Genomic DNA, 12,828 nt, shown 5'->3' with positions numbered 1-12,828 from the left:
TCAAAGATTGCTCAGGCAATAGATGTCATTTATGTTGTATATGTCATGTGATATATAACATATATGTTATACCAAGTCTTTTATTACTGCTTTGCATAATGTTCTGGCACTTCCATCAACAACCTTGGGACAGAGGATTAAAAAATAGAACCCAGAGAACAGCCAGCAGCAGTTCAATGCTAAAACCTTGACACTGAGATGTATTTTGAAAGGCATTGGACAGAGGTCTGTCCCTAGCAGGTATTATCCAATATTCTCAGTAATGACTCAAAGGACAGAATAGAGTGCTCTTATAAGACTTACAGACAGCACGAACAAGATGACCTACAAGTACACCACGCAACAGGATCATAATTTGAAAGGTTCCTGTTATCCTCAAGAAAAGAGCTGGAAAAGTACCTCAGTGAGGACAAATACAAGTTTCTTCACTGCTGTAGGAAAAACAAACTGTGCAAACAGGGAATGACAAGTTAGAGAAGAATTCTGCAGATGAGGACCTGGAGGTCCCAGAGGGCCGCTGGTCAATGAGCTCATTCCGCTGTAATAAAGACTATTGTTGCACTGGTGTAAAAATACATCTCCCTACAGAAGCTATTTTTATCAAAGAAAAGTCTCCAGGTGTAGAGACTGAGCTGGCAGTGGGAATTATGAACAAGTTGGTTTCTTTTCAATTGCCCTTGTACAGAGTAGCAAAGGGAAAACTGCAGGTAGCTGAGTTGTCTCTCTTTTGGTTTTCCTTCCCAGTCCAGAAAGAAACAAAATGGCAACCTATTAGGAATAACTAACAGTAATTTTCCACCTACCTCATAAGTATTTTAATACTAAAGTCTAATGTAGCAGTTTATTAGTTGGTAATATGTGCCATTTGTGAAACCCTCCTAGCTGAATATTACATTGGTGAATACAAGGATCGCACCAACTAGTCTAAATTCGGGGAATATGAGAATTTTCAAACCAGAGTAAATCAATTTGCTTAAAAGCTTTGAAGAATATTACTTTTTTCAATCAACTAAAGTCCCTAATTCTGGAACAGGATCAGGACAATAAATCCTAGATTAGGAGACATAAACAATATGTACATGACTTCATGACCATTGCGTACCAAGTAGTACTAAATGCTTTTCCACACAGAGACTCAGAAGAGTGCCCATTATATCAAGGATATCCTCCTCACGTGCTATAATCATACCTCAAACTACAGCAATTGGGGGAGGAAATTCTTGCACATAAACTCGTAGCCTTTTCTCATTTTCCCTTCAAGCTTTATAGTTTAAAGCTACTGTATGAATATATATTTCTTTAATCTGGCTTATTTTGGAAATTGCAACACCATTCCAAGGTCTATATGCAAAACTGCCTATACCAAAACACACTGGAAAAGCTTCCCCTGAATTCCTCTCCCTGGCAAGGTCAAGCCTGATTTTTCCTGCTGGCAGGGTCAAGTCCACTTTCTCCATGAAGATCTGGTTTCAGAGCTTCTAATTGCAGCATTCCTGAACTCAACATGTCTGGCTCTTGGCCAGAAAATGCCTATTTTAGGATTCTCAATATTAAGGGCCCTCCTTGGCAGAGCTCTGACTGATGGGATGAGCTGTTAGCCCTGCTGCAGCTCTTCCTTCTCATCTGTCCCCCAGACTCCAGGACTTCCATATGCCTCCTCCCATCCTGAATAGTTTCTATGATTGTCTATCTGTCTGTATCCTTCACAGCAATTTCTGTCTGGCTCAGACAGTCCTGCAGTTAAATGGAAATGCCCACAACAAAAGCATATCCTTCTCTTCGTTTCCTTTACTCTTGTTAATCTAAAATCCCCTTCCCACTTTCTCATCTTTCAGTTTCAAAGAGCTATATGCCAATACTTGGTCTCTGTTCGGCTTCTAGAGATATTCGAAAGCTCAAGACCCCAGATCTCTGCAAACTGAAGAAAACATTTTCCTTAGACTTCTGTTTCACTACCCCAAAGCAGCTTTTACCGAATCCACAACATTCTGGTTAATGGTTCTCCATGACATATTGCACAGGAAACCGACCTCTCCCCTTTGCGCATGGAATGGGATACAGAAGGTTTACTGGGCCAGGGGTGGGGAATCTTCATTTCAATACATTTTCCTTCAGCTTCTGATCCCAATCTGTATAAACACAGTCCATAATTAAAGTCAAAATACTAACTGCGGCATACAAATGTGACCTGGAAAAGGAGAAATACACTTTTCCTGAAAGCCCAGCTGTGTAATTATGGTACGTCTGTATGTTTAGGCTTTGTGTGTCATCTGAAAAACAGAAATTAATGTTGTAATGATATATAACATTCATTTTCAAACAATGATTTCATCAGAGTATTTGTAGCAAGGACAGAGTACTCAGATTTTATTATCCTTTCAAATATATACTGCAAGATGTTTACTGCTATCATATAAAATTATAATGAGAAATTAACACTAAACAAATAGAGTATCTTTCACACTCCATTCTTTCTACTACATTGACTGACTTACTTGCTAATTTGAGAAAATGAGTAGCTCTCAATGATTCTTCAAGTTATTAATGCAAATTGTCAAGTCTACATATGACTCAGAATTTGTATCATTAAATTTTGACGAAGCCCTAATGAAAAACACAGCCTGAAGAAACAGAGGGATTATTAGGAGCATTTAGAAAATCATTCAAACAGTTGTATGGCTTGGTTGAGCTTTCTTGTATGGCAGGCTTTCAAGGAAAGCCTCTTTGCATGGCAGTACCCAATGATCAGAAACACGCATCTGCCAAACTCTGATCAGGAGAGCCAGTGTGTCTGAGGGATGAGCTTGTCCATGAAAATGTGGCCTTAGTGTGTATATACCTACATCATGTATGTGCCATATATCCTCATATATCTCTTCATATTCATACTGATAAGGAAAAGAGCGAAAATAGTGATATCTCTTCCCTCAGTTGGCCTATTTGAAGATGAGACATGAGAGTTCGCAACATATCCTGTGATTAAATAGCCAATGTAAATCCAGATGCTGTATTAGAAGATCACCAAGGTTACCAGGGAAGATGAGACAACCAACATCTAACACAATTGTTTATATATAGCAAATGCTCATTTCTACTCACTCTTTGAGATGTGATTACCAGTCAAAGGGTCAACACAATCAGATTGCCTGATCCAGACCTCCTCTGCCACTCTATCTCACTGCATGGGTTTTTGTTTGGTGTTTCGCTTGCCTTCTCCCACCAGTTTTGCTTCACATCAAGGAAATGAAAAGGTTATTTTCTCAGCGTCGAAAGCCAAAATAGTTAAGATTTTTTGCAACCCCACTTCTCAAGCAACATTCAGAGAAGATCATGCACAGAAAATACTGCCCATGTAACAGCTCAGTTTTCTTTGGGTCATTTCAGAGTTTCCTTCATAGGACCTGGCACTTAACATAAACTAAGAGAAGCCTTTGTGAAATTACTCTACTTTCCTCCCTATGCCTTCTTCTTTTTCTGCTCATTAGAATTTAAGCCAGCCCCCAAAAAGAACTGATACTGGCACAAAGGATGGGACAAGGATGAGATAAGCTTAGATTAAACAGCTCACACGGATTATAAAATTTTCTGATTTATGGTCATGAATTAATATACCATAAATTATGCCATAAGATAATGAGAATTTCTGGGTCTTTTAAGTTCAATAACTGTTTCAGTATTTTTTTCTATTCTTTAGAATATTGCTTAACTTCTGCAAGAATGGCAAGTTCCTGATGGAAATTTTTATGCAGTGATATACAACTCATCTCCCTGTTTTCCCCATTTTTCCACAAATATTAGCCTAAACTAGTGATAGCTACATCTCACCTTAACAGTTAAAAGAAAGTAACTCTACCTTCACTCACTGTTTCCCTTTATCTCAATCTCCAGTAATCTCCACTCCAGCAAAGACTATTCTCTCTCAAACAGGAGAACTTTATGCAGGGAAGGAAAAGGACAGGAGGCAACAGACACAAGCTGAATACAGGAGGGTTTCTCTGAACATCAGGAACACTTCTTCACTGTGAGGGTGACTGAGCACTGGCACAGATCACCCAGAGAGGTTGTGGAGTCTCCATCACTGGAGATGTTCAGAAGCCATCTGGACATGGCCTTGGGCAGCCTGCTGTGGGGTGAGCAGGGTGGCCTGGACAAAATGACATCCAGAGGTCCCTTCCAACCTCAACCATTCTGTGATTGAAGGAAATGTCCTCTAATGATCCAAGCAACTCATTCCAATCAATGAAATACAAGAGCTACAAATAAATGCAACACTGCAAGCTAAATTAAGAACACACATCTTGATAGAATCATCAATAGCACAATTCTGGGAACTTTGTTGTGCATTATGCTCAGAGCATTATTTTCAGCCAGTCTAAAAATAAACTCTCCATAAGAGGATTGTATCTTAGCAGGAGAGATTCTCTGCCAGAAGGGTGAATTAAGGATAGATCAAGGCACCTACTTTAACTTTTAAAAGTCATCATTTTTGTTTGTTTGTTAGCTTATATCAAAATCCAGAAGGTTTTTTTAATATATATATTTAAATATATGCGTATATACACACATCCCTATATATAATCTGTAACTTCACTAATTACATTTCTTTTTCTGTTCCCTTAAAATACATCGTTTTCCATAAACCAAACATATAATCCACATTAAAACAAACATATAATCCATATTCTTTTTCAAGGGAAAGAAAACCCTCAGAAATATTGGGACTACTATATCTATACTTATATTCAAGCAAATATGCAATAGTCAAATCTGTGAAAATATGCTCAATGGAAATTCATGGCACGTAATTTTAAGTTGCCAAATTTAAGGTGCCTGAGGAGTCTCATCTTGCCATACAGTCAAAGGCAAGTGGGCTACTCCACAGAGAGATTGAGAATATTCGAATCAAGAGCTGACAACTTAAGCAGCATGAAATTGGGAATGCAAAGGTGGATGGAAGGAATCTACCCTTTGTCACGTCTGTGACTTAAGAGGATTAGAAGTAACATCTTTACTATCAGAACTGGGGGAAAAAAAAAAAAATCAGATATTTTTTTTTTTTAGTAAACAACTGTATTGAAACTGGTGTATTTTACCAGGCTTTCACAAGCTGAAAACAACTAAAACTCCCGAGAAACTACTGCACTTTCTCCTCCAGTGAGCCTGCAGTGCCTACCAAACATTCAGATCAATGCCGCCAAAATGTGACATGTAATAGCTGCATACTGCTTGATTTTATCTTCAAATGCTTTATCCTAAGATCTATTTGTGTAGAATGTACCACTGCAATACTCAGAAGAGTTTGATGTTCATCTGTATGCTCTCCTTGAGACCCTAACAGGGACTCTGATTCTACTCCAATCATAAGGAGAAATGCTGAACCAATAGCAGTGCAAAAAAAGAGATTATGCCTTTGAGAAACATAAATCAAGATGCTTTCCTTTTTGTAAGAAGTGACTTGCTCTAGCTTCCCATTTGGCTCAACCTTGAGAAATGGAAGAAGAAAGTACACTCTGTTCCCCAATGTTCTCCTGACCCTCTAACTGCACCGTTGTGATACTGACAGCACCACCATGGAGGGGATTTTTGTTCTGTGCTATATCCACGTTACGAGAGAGAAAGATTCAGTAAAACCACCTTGTGGGTACATCAACAATCAGCTAAATTAAATACTGTGGATTTCTGGTATTGATGGAAGCACCTTATGTCTTCTGACCAGATTCTTTCCTCTGTGTTTCAAAAGGAGCAGCACATTAGTATATCTTCATTTTCCTGGGGTATCACCTGCTTTTATAAGAAAGCTGGAAAGTGCTAGTAAAAAGGATGACACGCAAATCAGATGGACACATTTGTGAGCATAGAATTATACAATGTAAAGTGGCACAGCTGTAAGGGCACAAGAGAGCTACTAGATTTTCATCTACTGTGAAATTATTCAACCAGTGCCATTTAGGTGACAATCCTTACGTTCATTACCCACAGGAGACCCACAGGGCCTCGTAGTCTGTAAAGATTAAAGCTGAAAAAAGTGTTTAGGAAAAAGGCTGGAATTACTGGATTTTAGGTAGCTGGTAAATCTACTTTACTAGGCCAAACAGCTAAACAAACTAAGCAACAAAAAAGTATTTACTTCAGACGACAGATCACAAAACTAATTTGTAATAAATAAATGAAAAAGAAATGTAGTGACACAGAAGAAGCCTACACTGAAAATAGCACAATCCCTTCAGCTGTCTCACTAATTCCCAAGTAATATAAATAGTGTTTTCCACTCTATACTTACACCACTGCAATAATTATAAAGCCTATGGAGAAATGATGTTGTAGGGATTTGTGATAAAGTTCATTCATGAGAGACTACAGGGAACTCCAACTGCAGCACTACGTGCATGACACCTGCTGCCTCACCGTTACAGGAAGCCCTCTCTTGCAGGTGTGCTCTACTGTAAGTCACTTCCTAGCTCAGATGCCAAATTTAAAGAGCACAAACATTCTATTTCAGCAGCTTTGAATATCACGAGTTTTCTCCATAAGAACAGCAAAGCAACAATAGAGCCTGAAGCACATCCAGGCAGAAAGCAAGATGTTCTGTGCCTTGGAAATGTCATTTTTACAAAGAGGGAACCTGTAATAGAATCTGATCTGGTGGAGAGTAGTGGGAAGAGAATAGATTAGTCACGCACAAGAAAACATAACCTTGATACTGGGCATAGGTCAGGGCCCAAAATCTTCATCAGGGCAGAGTCTTGGGTTTGCCTTCCAAACACGGTACAGGAAAAGAATACTGAAAACAACCATTAATCTTATGTATATGGTTGAGGGCTGGAAGGAAGACAATATTGCACTAAAATTCCAAATAAAATGTTTCTATTTGCTTGGTTGTTACTCAGTTACGTCTGCACTCTCAGAAATACATGCAGATAACATTTCCACTGCCTGGTTCTCATCATCGAAGACTGCATTATTAGGGTAGGGGTGCAATGTGGTATAGTGGTCTGGTGAGCCCTCACGCTTCCAGCTAGTGGGTTGGCTTACTGCAGGCTCCTAAAGTTTATGCCATGTATCACATTATTAGCTAAAAAACCCACTATTTCTTTAAATTAAAATATTTTAACCTGGACCATTTGTCCTTTATAGCCCTTTAACAGAGACTGTAAGTTAACAAAATAGACTAAGATGGATATTGTAAATATTCAATTTAGTTTTAGTCTTTGCTGGTTGAGAACCTTAGCTGTTGCGAGAAAGCCAACCAGTACCACATCTCCAGATCACCATGCTGCTTCTTCTGCAGATGACACCAGAACTTGAGCATCATCCTCATCAGGTTATTTTTCCTTCAGCTATATGAATCATTTGGGGAAATGGGAAAGCCCCACATAAATGCTCCAATATTAGCAATCACTATCTCGTGTTCACACTCTGTTACCCTGTAATTCTATGTCAACCTGTAAGCATCACTTTAGTGTTACATGAACAGGCATCCCACTCAACTCCACTTCCATGGTTGCCTGAGATCACACTTCAAGATCAGGAAGAAGGTTGTTTATCACTAACTGGTAATCACTGTAAGAGACAGGCAGCTGAGACTTGGACTGGTTTAAGGCAGGATGAATAAATATCTCTATTCTTTCATTGTTCTTAATGTATTACTTATTCTTACATCTCCCAAAATCCACATAATCCTCCAGAAGACATTTCTTCCAGTTAAGAGGTAATGGCTCTGATCCTTTATTACATTACCAGTAATGAACTGCAGCTAAATGACTCCTCTTGATACACAGCAGCTAAAAATCTGTCTCTCTAAATATACTGATATAAAAACAGAAAGCCCAGTGGTGGAATTAAAACCTTTAGCCATAATAGAGTAGAAAATACTCTGCAAATTACGCTCCATTCTGAAGGTAAGATTATCTTTATAAACAGCAGGGAGAGCAATCTCTGCTAAAGCAAATCCGAGGGCATTCTGAGAGAGACAAGCTGAGAATCACCTAAATCCTCCCTTTGCTTTTGTGGTAACACTGAATATGGGCATTCAACAAGCTCTCTTATCGCTCCTTTTTGGGAAAGCATATTAAGGCTAGAAATTTTGTGCTACTCTAAGGATTGCCTCAATCTCATGAAGAGTCTGGATAAGAATACTCTAACAGTCACAACAGCATCTTCTCTGTGTTGAAATCGGAAGTGGTAACCCTAATGGGGGCAAATTTAAACAAAAATATTTCTGGCTAATGTGTTTGCAATGAGCTTAGAGCAGGGTATCGAGGAAAGGAGACCAGAGGGCTTTTAAATAACAAGATCAGCTTGGGAGAGGACTGATTTATCTAATCCTTACTTTCTGTATCTGGGTCACTTTAAATAATCTGATTATTAAAATGTAGCTCCTCCTTTTGTGAGGGCCCCTAAATGAAGCAGCACTTCAAGCACAACCTTAGCAGCTGACAGCAAAGACATTCCATTCGAAACTCAGTGGCAAAAATTTTAAAAGTGAAGGGAATTATTTCCTTCTTAGTGACTCCAGGAAATGATAGATCCCTTACAGTTACTGAAGTGAATTATATTTCCTCATTTTATCTTTTACTTTTCAGCTCTTTGCAACTTGATGCTTGCCAAATGACCTCATCCTAGGAGGTGCAACTCTTTGCATGAGGCTAACTTTCTTTGACCTTGTTTAGAGGGAAAGAGGGTCAGGATGGATGCATTCCATAAGGGATGCATGGTCACAACAGATCAGCATCATTGCCATAGGGACTCAGTTATTGAGACTACTGCAGTCAGGGTATTGTCACATTTGGAAGGCTAATATTCCAGTTATCAGACGTCTCTGATGTCTATACACAAGTCAGATGATAACCCGACTTTAAGAGAAAGCAATAGGGAGAAATGGTAATTTATCAAACAGAAGGGTTGGACTGACTAAACCTGGTGCTATTTCTTCCACCTGGGAAAAAAAGATCAAGAATTGGCACAAGAATTCCTAATATGCCACAGAAGTAGACGCTCACTGAGAGGAAGATTACAAAAAAGCATTACTGTTCTAATGCACAAGCAACAACTAAGAACAGGTTTGGGGTAAAGAAGCGATCCAGCTGTGAAAGAGGACATCACTGGACTCACTGAATGTGAAGTACCTACAGGATCACCCACAGAAGTGATTACACATTGCAAAAGATCACATCATTCCATGGCATGACCTTGTTCTGCTCTGCAAAGAAATGTAATCAAAGCTCAGAGGAATAGCCAGGACCAACCCCAGCAGATCTGTTACTCACTCCACATTATAGCTTGTGCCATCCTGTCCCCAGACAAATTATTGTGTACTCAGTGAGCACAGCTTGGTCAGATTCTATACACGACCAAAAATCAAGGTCAAATCTGGAAGAGAAATTGCAGATTTTTTTTTTTATTTTTTTTTTTTACTTGATAACTGAGATCTACGTCTTCTTACTGAACTAGAAGCAGAGTCAACCAAGTAAAAGCTTTAGAGATACTCATATATTTTCTCCAGCACTACTTGTAGCAAAAGGCACTTCTAATTGAGCCAAACAACTGCACACTTGTCAAATCCTAGGTGGAATTCTATGCTGAAAAGGGACCAGCAGCTTCTAGATCTCTGCCCATTTCTGGGTGTACCCCCATTTCAGCGTTTGCTTGCAACACGCTCAGGGAAGATGTCAGCTCTCAAATTATATGCATGCAGGTGAAAGTATAGTCATTCAATTAGCAATCACTGTGCAATTAGGCTTTGTATCAAAATAGAAATTACTTTTCTAAAAATAGCAGCAATGACATATTAGCTCAAGAGGAACAGACTTTCTAAGGGAGGAAAATGAACAAAATAACAGCTCTGAAGGCCAGCATGAAACTGAAGAGCAAAGCACACCAATCTAATAGAAAAACAAAATCCATCAAATCAAAGGCCCAAATGCTTAACAGCCTCAAATAGCACAGACGGGGTTTGTAATCTCAGTAGTTACCATGTTTTTAATAGCATTTTCTGAGATAATTCTGTTATTTTGTTATTGCAAGGAACTACAGTGTGGTGTTTCAGATGTCACTAGTGGTAATTTTTGATAAAGGCCAGAGTTCATGCAATTTAATGGAGAAAAGGAAAGGAAAAACAATAAATTGAACAAGCTGGAGTTGAGAATATTCTTTATCAGTTTATTGTCAGTGAAGAAATTTTGTCACTATGACAAATTGTCATCACTGGAAGTGAGAATGAGCTTGAAAGATACCAAGTTCTCTAAAGAGGAAGTTATGGAGCAACCTGAGTAACTTCACTGGCATTAAATCACTAGCAACAAATCGCATTTAGCAGGGGCCTAAAAAAAAAATAAAGTGTGAAGTAACAGAGATACCAAGGAGACAATGTAATATACCCTTAATACCAACAACTGTTCCTGAAAGATTTCAGAGTGACAGTATAGCATCTATTTTAAAAAATGCAATTGAGAAAAAATGTAAGAAAGAGAAACTGAGCATTTCAGCCATAGTTCCTCACTTTTAAATGCAATTTTACCTTTACATTTATATTTCTGTTTATTTCTGACTTCCCTAATTAAGCTCTTTCCTGATACGATTTTTTCTCTCCACCTTCTCATCGATGACATACTTCCTGACAAAAATTCCCCTTAGTATTTGAGTATTCAAGCATATTCTGTTCAGTCATTCTTTCTTCCTTTTTCTATATAACTTCCTAATTTTCTTTTTTGACCAGCTCTAAATTAGGCATGCTTGAATCTTTCTAGATCTTTTATCACAAATTCTCTTTTTTATTAATTTTAAAGTTTGTTTTCCTTCTCTTTTTTCTGCTAACATTTATTTTCTATGATGATATACGTGTTTCTTGAGTACGTTGATGCAATCTCGAGTAGAAAGGCAGCATTCATTATCCTCATTCCATTCCTGGAGCATAAAGAAATTACTTTTTTATTTAATCTTTCAAGGAAAGGCGCTGGCAAATCAGAATTAGAACCAAATTCTTAGGAGTCTGCTCAGAGCCCTGACAAAAAAAATACATCCTTTCCACCCATCATATAAACAACATATGTTCGTTCATATTCAAATTACTAGTTACATGGGAGCATGTGTGTGAGTGCTTACACACACACTTTTCAAAGTGCTGAACACTCTGAATAAAAACTACCCAAGTACATTTAATATTTCCCAAAATGAAGACAGATCTAGGTCCATATAACAGAGCGGTCCCTACCAGGGACAACTTCCACTGCAAATGCCCCCTCAGCAGCAAGAGCCTCTGAACATCTCCTCCTGCCTGAAGCAGCTATTGCCCACCTCTTCTGGAACAGATATCCAGAAAGACACAACCCAATGGCCACCACAGCTGGATCACACTGCACGAATGACTCACCCTCTCATTCAAGTCAACAGGACTTGTTTTATTAACACGACATGGCACAAAGCCAGGTCATAGATATCACAGCACTTTGAATTCAGACTGTCTGGAGGCAACCAGGGAGCAGTAGTGGGGAAAAAATGTCCTCCATTAGATTGATCCAATCAACTCAGGTAGCAAATACCAGTTAACAGGACTGTGTACATCACACAGAATGTCCAATGCCAACAATAAATGTATTTAAAACTAGAATACTACATAAAATTGGCCAGGCTGGATGGGGCTCGGAGCAACCTGGTCTAGTGGAAGGTGTCCCAGGCCATGGCAGATGGGGTTGGAACCAGATGATCTTTAAAGTCCCTTGCCTACAGACACAAAGTACTAGGAGAATTTAATTTTGAAATTAATCTACCGCTGAAGACTGACTTGTTTTATTCTTTGTCTTAGCTCACACCATTACTATAGAAATGGTATCTGTAGTCATTGAATGACGCACTAGGACTCAGTTAGAACATTGTCAGCTCCATGATTTACTTGGAGAATGTCACAGGCTGACTAGATGCTTCAGAAAGATGCAGTTTCTTTATCACATATAGTCCTCATCTATACCATCTGTTCAGTTCCTCATAGCTACAGACAGTTGCCATCGTTAAGGCAGCATTTACAAACATTGATCAAATTATTCCTTTGATAAATTATTCCTAATCCTAAACAGAGGAAATAATATGTGTCTCAAATATGCATTAGGATAACGTGGTCAGTTATTCTATGGTGCTAATAGTGTGTCTGTTTGATAGGGCAGAGGAGATACGGACAGTTAGCTTGAAAAACTGCCATTTGCAAGTGGTTGGAACTGAGTGAGCTTTAAAGTCCCTTCCAACACAAACCAGTTTGGGATTCTATGAAAGCAAACCATCATCTAGCTAGTTTGCATTATGTTGTTCACTGCAACTCCAGCACATATCCTTTCCAGCTCTGAAACCACAGCAGGCAGGCAGCTGCCACTGCAGCCTCCCCCAAACCAGGGACAGGAAAACTGACCATCAGTCAGTCCCTGCAACACCATGCTCTCCCGTACATTTGGGAAGAGCAAACAAGCTTCCTGTCAGCGGAAATAACAGGGCTGTCTTCACAGTTGGTTTGCCTCCCAGGACAAGGTGAAATTCCCCAATTCGAATGTATATTCCAAACTTTTAAATTCTTTCTGATCACTTAAAGAAAGAGTTCAGAAGTCTGGTGTAAGTTGTCTGCAATTTTTTAGCCAACAAATTACCATGAAAAGCAACTGTATCAATCAAGTCTTCAAGAAACTGTCTTTATTACTGCTCACCAAATTCAACTCAAACATGATGTAATATTTCTACAATTTGAAATATTTTAGGAATTCCTAGTGTGCTTTAATAAATTGTTTTAGAAATATTTCCATCAACAACAACGCAAGTTTCTGTATCAATGAGTATATAGTTACTTCGTTA

General features: G+C 38.7%; 1 protein-coding gene across 29 annotated transcripts in view; it reads right to left on the bottom strand.

Moving 5' to 3' along the window:
* Nucleotides 1–12,828, bottom strand: part of ANK2 (ankyrin 2) — a 340,186-nt gene that overhangs the window by 118,275 nt on the left and 209,083 nt on the right. The gene's annotated exons all lie outside the window — the stretch shown is intronic.

This window comes from Strigops habroptila, chromosome 3 (genome assembly GCF_004027225.2).
Source record: "Strigops habroptila isolate Jane chromosome 3, bStrHab1.2.pri, whole genome shotgun sequence".
In the NCBI taxonomy this organism is placed as follows: Eukaryota; Metazoa; Chordata; class Aves; order Psittaciformes; family Psittacidae; genus Strigops; species Strigops habroptila.
The sequence above is the reverse complement of the archived record's forward strand: the minus strand, read 5'-3'. Positions and strand labels throughout refer to the sequence as shown.